This window comes from Panicum virgatum, chromosome 3N (assembly GCF_016808335.1).
Source record: "Panicum virgatum strain AP13 chromosome 3N, P.virgatum_v5, whole genome shotgun sequence".
Classification (NCBI taxonomy): domain Eukaryota; kingdom Viridiplantae; phylum Streptophyta; class Magnoliopsida; order Poales; family Poaceae; genus Panicum; species Panicum virgatum.
In genome coordinates, this window is record NC_053147.1 from 10375623 (window position 1) to 10381614 (window position 5992).

The 5992-nt window shown below is 44.6% G+C and overlaps 1 long non-coding RNA gene across 1 annotated transcript; it reads right to left on the reverse strand.

Annotated features, from left to right (window-relative positions):
* Positions 1-949: 949 nt before the first annotated feature.
* On the reverse strand, positions 950-3215 carry LOC120667252. The gene is made up of 3 exons (XR_005672113.1): positions 1958-3215; positions 1762-1807; positions 950-1545 (listed from the first exon to the last, which is right to left on the reverse strand). It is a non-coding gene; the product is annotated as an uncharacterized LOC120667252 (long non-coding RNA).
* Positions 3216-5992: the final 2777 nt, after the last annotated feature.

Here is a 5992-nt window from a genome sequence, read left to right on the forward strand (position 1 = left end):
ATACCATGTGTTTATTTTGGCAGGCTCATTTCCAGAGCCATTTAAAAGCATCATGAATAATTCTATGGCATGTTAGATGAACATAGGCCTTAGCTGAGGAGAAGAAGGGAGAACCCCAGATATATGACCAGAAATCCTTTTCAGTGATTTCTTGCAAGCCAGTAAGATCTTCTGCTAGTTCAGTCAACTGTGTAGAGCAGCATTGGAAATGGGCAGATGAAACAAGGAGTCAGGGCCATCTGCCTCTATTGCTGACCTGATCGAGATATATTTCTTCTTTGTATGAAAAGAGCTCGGAAAAGTGCTGCTTTGGCACTCGGTTTAGCCAAAGGTCATCCCATAAAAGATAACTAGCCCCATCCATGACATTCACCATCGCCATACCTGTGAAGGAATCCAATAGTTTTAGGATGTCTCTCTACCGGAAGGAACCATTTTTTCTGGAGCTGGGTAAGGTCCTATTGTTGTAATGCCTCTCCCAGATATACAAGATGAACCCATGGGATGTCCACTCTATTAAAAAATTTATGCAGATCTTAAGCAAGAGTGCTTCATTTTGAGTTCTGAGATTTAGAACACCCAAACCACTTTGTACTGTTAAATCCTTCAGGGCCAAAGGGCTCCTACGTATTGTACTGTTAAATTCAGAAAAAACTGTCCAATTCTGACAAATAACTATATCATGCAAAGATAAGTTCCAAAAAGAATTCATGAAAAATGAAATGCTATGAAGACTCAAGGAGATGCATTCTCCACCTTTTCGGATGATAGGAATCTGAGTTATAGAAATAATGTTGTTAGTTAAATAATGGAGCAAAATACCTCCGAACAGCATATATGATATAAGCTCACTTAAGTCCAGGTCATATATACCAATGTGCACTTCTTGGTACAATCTCCGTTAATGATCTATTCATGAATGCATGATTCTGAAGTTGGATACCAGAAATAGCTATGAACAATTATGGAATTTAGTGAAAAATCGTTAGAAACATGTTAGAAATTATGAGTACCAAATGTTCTGGACTCTCTTTACTTGCATGTGGCCACTCCATATTGCACAACTTCATTGGATAGCTTCACATGTGAAATAAATACGTAACTTAAATTTTTATCCTGTTATTTTCCTAACTTCATCAATATGGAAAATGAAAGTACTGAAATTCGAAGTGATACACAAGAACATATATCCATACTCCAAATGATACACAATCCCATATATCCATACTGGCCTCCTGGGCTGAATCTTGGCACCTAGGAATTGTCAAAGGCTTCACTGACTCCGCATTTCAATTAGATTTTTCAGCTAAAATAATTTTGATTTCAAAATAACAGCTGCATGTCTCAAAGCGATCATGATTAATCTGGTAAAATATCATAATGGTAGCTGTAACCATTAAATATTTGATCATGTAAAATGAATGAGATTAAAAGAGGAGAGCAGATGACTTCAGACCTGCTACCTTTTAGGCAGAATCTAGCATCAGATGTGCTCTTGTCACGTGCTCCTTCCTCATCTCCTTGACCTTCACATCCTCATCCAACCTGCAGCAGAGCACATCATAGCATGAGCTGGCTACAAGCCAGTTTGCTTTGGCAAAGGTTACCCAAAAAACAAATTAATGAGTAATAAATAATTCAGTCAAGTACCAAGGATAAGTATTTCACAGCTAGAAAAGTAGCCCCAATATGCCCTCCAACTTAGATCCAAACAGAAGTTACAAGCTAGAAGTTGCAGATTAAGAAACGTAAAAAACTAACCTTATGCCTACTTTAGATCTCAACCAAATACGAGAATTTTCAGTACCTGTTGAGAAACAAAATAATAAAAAGAGAGAGAGCATAAGTGTACATGCAGAGAATGGAAGGGAAAAGGGAAAAGAGCACACATTCCCTTAATTTATTTGCAAATGAACAATAAAATGTGTCTAGGAGCATGTAAGTAAGATGTGTTTACCTGATACTAAATTAGCAGGACAAAGGGAAAGACAAGTGCAGATAGATGGTCATCTCGTGAGCTAAGTGGTTGCAGCAATCTGTCACTCTTCTACTATCTTATTCTTCTTCTCCATTATTCCAGATTTTTGCTGAAAAGAAAGAGTAGTGAGCAAAGTTTAGAATTTACATGGGAAAGAAGGCAAATGAAATCCTCCAAATGCAAAGATGGCAGAGCTAAGTTCACGAAATGAGTACAAACTAATTGTTTTCATTTGATTATTGTGCACGCAAGCAACTTCCTGCACACAAAATGATATGAGAAGTCCATTGAAATGAATTAAATTTAATCAAGCCAGGCTAGTAGCTTTCTAGTAAAAAAGAGGATCAATAAATTGAAATGAAATGAAGTCCATCACTGTGCACCAAGCCAGGTTAGTAGCTTTCTAGTAAAAAAGAGGATCAATAAATTTAGCTACCTTATGAATTGCATTTACCATACCAGGAGTCCAGTCCATTTCAAATCGCCTATGGTACCAATAGTATATCAAAGTAAGCAAATAAATGAGCAATGTGTAACTGCTAAAAGCTTATTAGCAATTCAGCATGTGTATTGCAGATTATCTATTTTCCATCAAGAGGAGAACCAATGATAAAGGTAGAGCTCATTAGTAAACTTTAGCACCAAGCCAGGTTAGTAGCTTTCTAGTAAAAAAGAGGATCAATAAATTTACCTAGCCGGATTACGAAGGGCAGCAGACTCGTGCCCAAATCAAACCTGACCTGGGGCGTGATTTGGGGCTGGGGCGTGCAGCGCTGAAGGGAGCGTTGGCTTCGGCTCGCCGGACCAGGTGGGCGTACGGCGGGATTGGCGAGGGAGGCCACGTGCGACGCCGGCCACTGCACCTTGCTTCGCCTCGCCCGGACCAGGCGACCGCCGCAGCCACAGGCGGACAGGGTTGCCGACGGCGGGATTGGCGAGGGAGGCCACGCGCGACGCCAGCGACCTTGCTTCGACTCGCCGGGATCAGGTGGACGACACGGCCTCAGGCGGACAGGGCACCTGTCGCCAGGATGGCGAAGGAGACCCAGCGGTGATTTGGCACCGGTCAGGAACTCCATAGGCGATACCGGTGCCGCCACCACTGCTAGATCCGACGGCCCTCGCCTAGGGTTTCAATCGGAGCGGCCCGCGCCACCGATATGGGTTGAGGAGGAGGCAGACCAGCGCAGTATTCGGTAGCAGGCCGTCGCTGGGCATGGGCGCGGGGGCGGAGGAGGAGTGGTGTGACACCGAGTTAAAACACTTAATTAAGCATAACCGCCATCATCTGAACACATCAGGCGCATTAGTTTAATTAAGTGTAACTTGACAGGCTACTTTCAACCCACAGGCCGACCGAAACACACCAGAAGTCTCGCGCGAAGGCGAGCGCAGAAGGTACCGGCATGATTCAATCTTACAAAATAGCAAAATATATTAAGACTTTTACAAACAACTTTAAATTTAAAATTTACAAAAAGAATGACAGCACGGAAGAGAACCTAACTTACAGAACATTTTTACTAGAGAATAAATAAAACAAACTAATTAATTCGAGAACTACCGAGACGTGAAAATAAGGCGCCACATCGAGCCCACCGATGGGAAACCTAGTTAGCTCCTATATCTGAAACATGGTAAACAACAAACCCTGAGCAACTAGTACTCCGCAAGACTTACCTGACCAGTGGGTATAACTTAGCCCACATATCTAGACATGCACGGCATTTGGCTGGTGGTTATTTTGCAGAAAGAGCGACTAAAGTAATTCCCTACTTTCATTATTTTAGCTCTAGTTTCTATATAAATTAACTCTCATCTAATATTTGCATAGACCGACTATAGCAATCATGGTGAGGCATGCAAAAATAATTCAATATGCTTAATATTTTATATATATGTATATAACTCACATTCTAACATTTTGCTACGATGCAGCAAAGAGATCAAGGCCCTCATAACCGCGAGACACGGCGAATCGATTCGATTTAACCTTGCAAGGTGGACCTAACCAACACGGCACGCAAAAGCCCCGTCGGACCCCATGCACCGACCTTTCCCCTCCCCGCCTCGAACTACAGGAACCAGCCCAACGACATATGGTCAGCCGAGCTCAACGTGAGACCACCAAAAGTAAACATATGCATCCCGATTCTCCGCGACTACTCGACTCACCCCAGGAGTTGGGTGCGGGTTCCTGTACTTTCAAAGCAAAACAGTACTCGGCTTATCGGTTTCGACTACCTCCTACTCCCGGCATGCGGTTAGTACAGTTCAATCCCCGATCAGCACTGCCGACAACGACCGATCCTTAATCGACACAGACGGGACTAAGACACCCAGGAACCCTGTCGTGCTGCCATACCTATGTATCCTCATCATTTCCCGTCCGGTCTAAATTCTCCTTTTATTCAATATCAAACTCACAACTCAAGCACTGGAATATGAATACATCTTATATCTCGCGAGTAACCGGAAATTACTCGACTTCTAAACATCCTATATCTCGCGAGTGCAGGAGACCACTCGTCTTCTACCGGAAACATTAAGCATAGCACTTCTATCGTCCTATACATACTAGCATAACTCAGGGAATCCTAGGGATCATGCAACTAGGGTTCCAGACAATTCCTAAACCTAATGCACAATTATTAAAGACATATATAGGTGTCATAATTTGAAATAGTAGGATGTGCACCGGGGCTTGCCTTCGGGCTGCTGCTCAGAGCTAGGGGTAGACGGGCCTTGGGCCGGATCCTTGCGAACCCCCTGTTGGACTTGCTCCGGGTGCTCTTTCGCCTCCGCGATCACTTCATATATGACTCCTTCGGTGGCGACGTCTACACGTATGCACATGACATGAGAATGTATGCAAATACGATATGCAACAACAATCTTTGAAATGCCTAAGTAGAAACACTACAAATTTACCCCAAATTTACCCAATTCTACATCCCACAGTTCTAATAAAACCTGGAATATCCGAATTCGTATCCGGAGTATCCGGACTCCGACGTCCGGAGTTTCTGGGCCTATACCCGAAGTTTCCCCCGGAGTATCCCAAACCCGGAGTATCCGGACTTATACCCGGAGTTTCGCCCGGAGTGTTCAAAACCCGGAGTATCCGGGCTTATACCCGGAGTCTCCGGGCTTGACAGCATTTTCACCCAAAAACTGAAATCTTGATTTTTGGCAAAACCACCCACCAAATTTGAATCCCTCTTGAATCCTAGTTGAAGGATGCATATAGAGATGATTGACCAAAGGAAATCACTTAGAACCTCCTAGAAAGATAGATCGGGCTGGCACAAGTTGGAGTACCTTGAACGAGCTTTTCCCCGCGCGAAGAACATGAAACCCAAGGCTTCCCGGGGAGGAACATGTGGAGAAGAAGGTGCTCCTCGCCATCTTGAAGCCTTCTTGGCCTTGAGCTCAAGTTGGGGTGAAGGATTTGGGGTTTAGGGCTCTAGGGAGAGGGAGAGAGTGACGTGAGAGAGTGAGGGAGGGAGTGGACGTGAGAGAGGGAGAGAGTGACGTGAGAGAGTGAGGGTGAGCGTGAGGGAGAGAGAAATAGAGAAGAGCTGATGTTTTAACGTTTGGAAACAGTGCAAGAGCTAAGACACGTGATATAGAAACTACAGGTCCGGACTATCCGGAAGCAAATCCGGAGTATCTGGGTAATTCCGGAATATCCGGGTGCAAACCCGGAGTATCCGGGTTTTCCCAGGCTCCAGAAAATTGGACTGAACTTGAGTCAATTTTGGTGACTCGATTTGTACCCGAAGGATTAGGTCTCTAATTAACTAGTTAAGCTCGTGATTAATCTTGATTATAGGTGATTAACACATGGGGTGTTACAAGTGGCGCGGCGGTGGGGGGCACGGGGGTGTAGGAGGAGCGCGGCGGCGCGATGGCATAGGAGTGGCGTGGCGGGTGGGAAGGCATGTGGCCGGAGGGAGTGAGGCGATGGTGGCAGCGGGGGCAGGGGCAGGTGGGGGTCGCAGGCGAGCACCG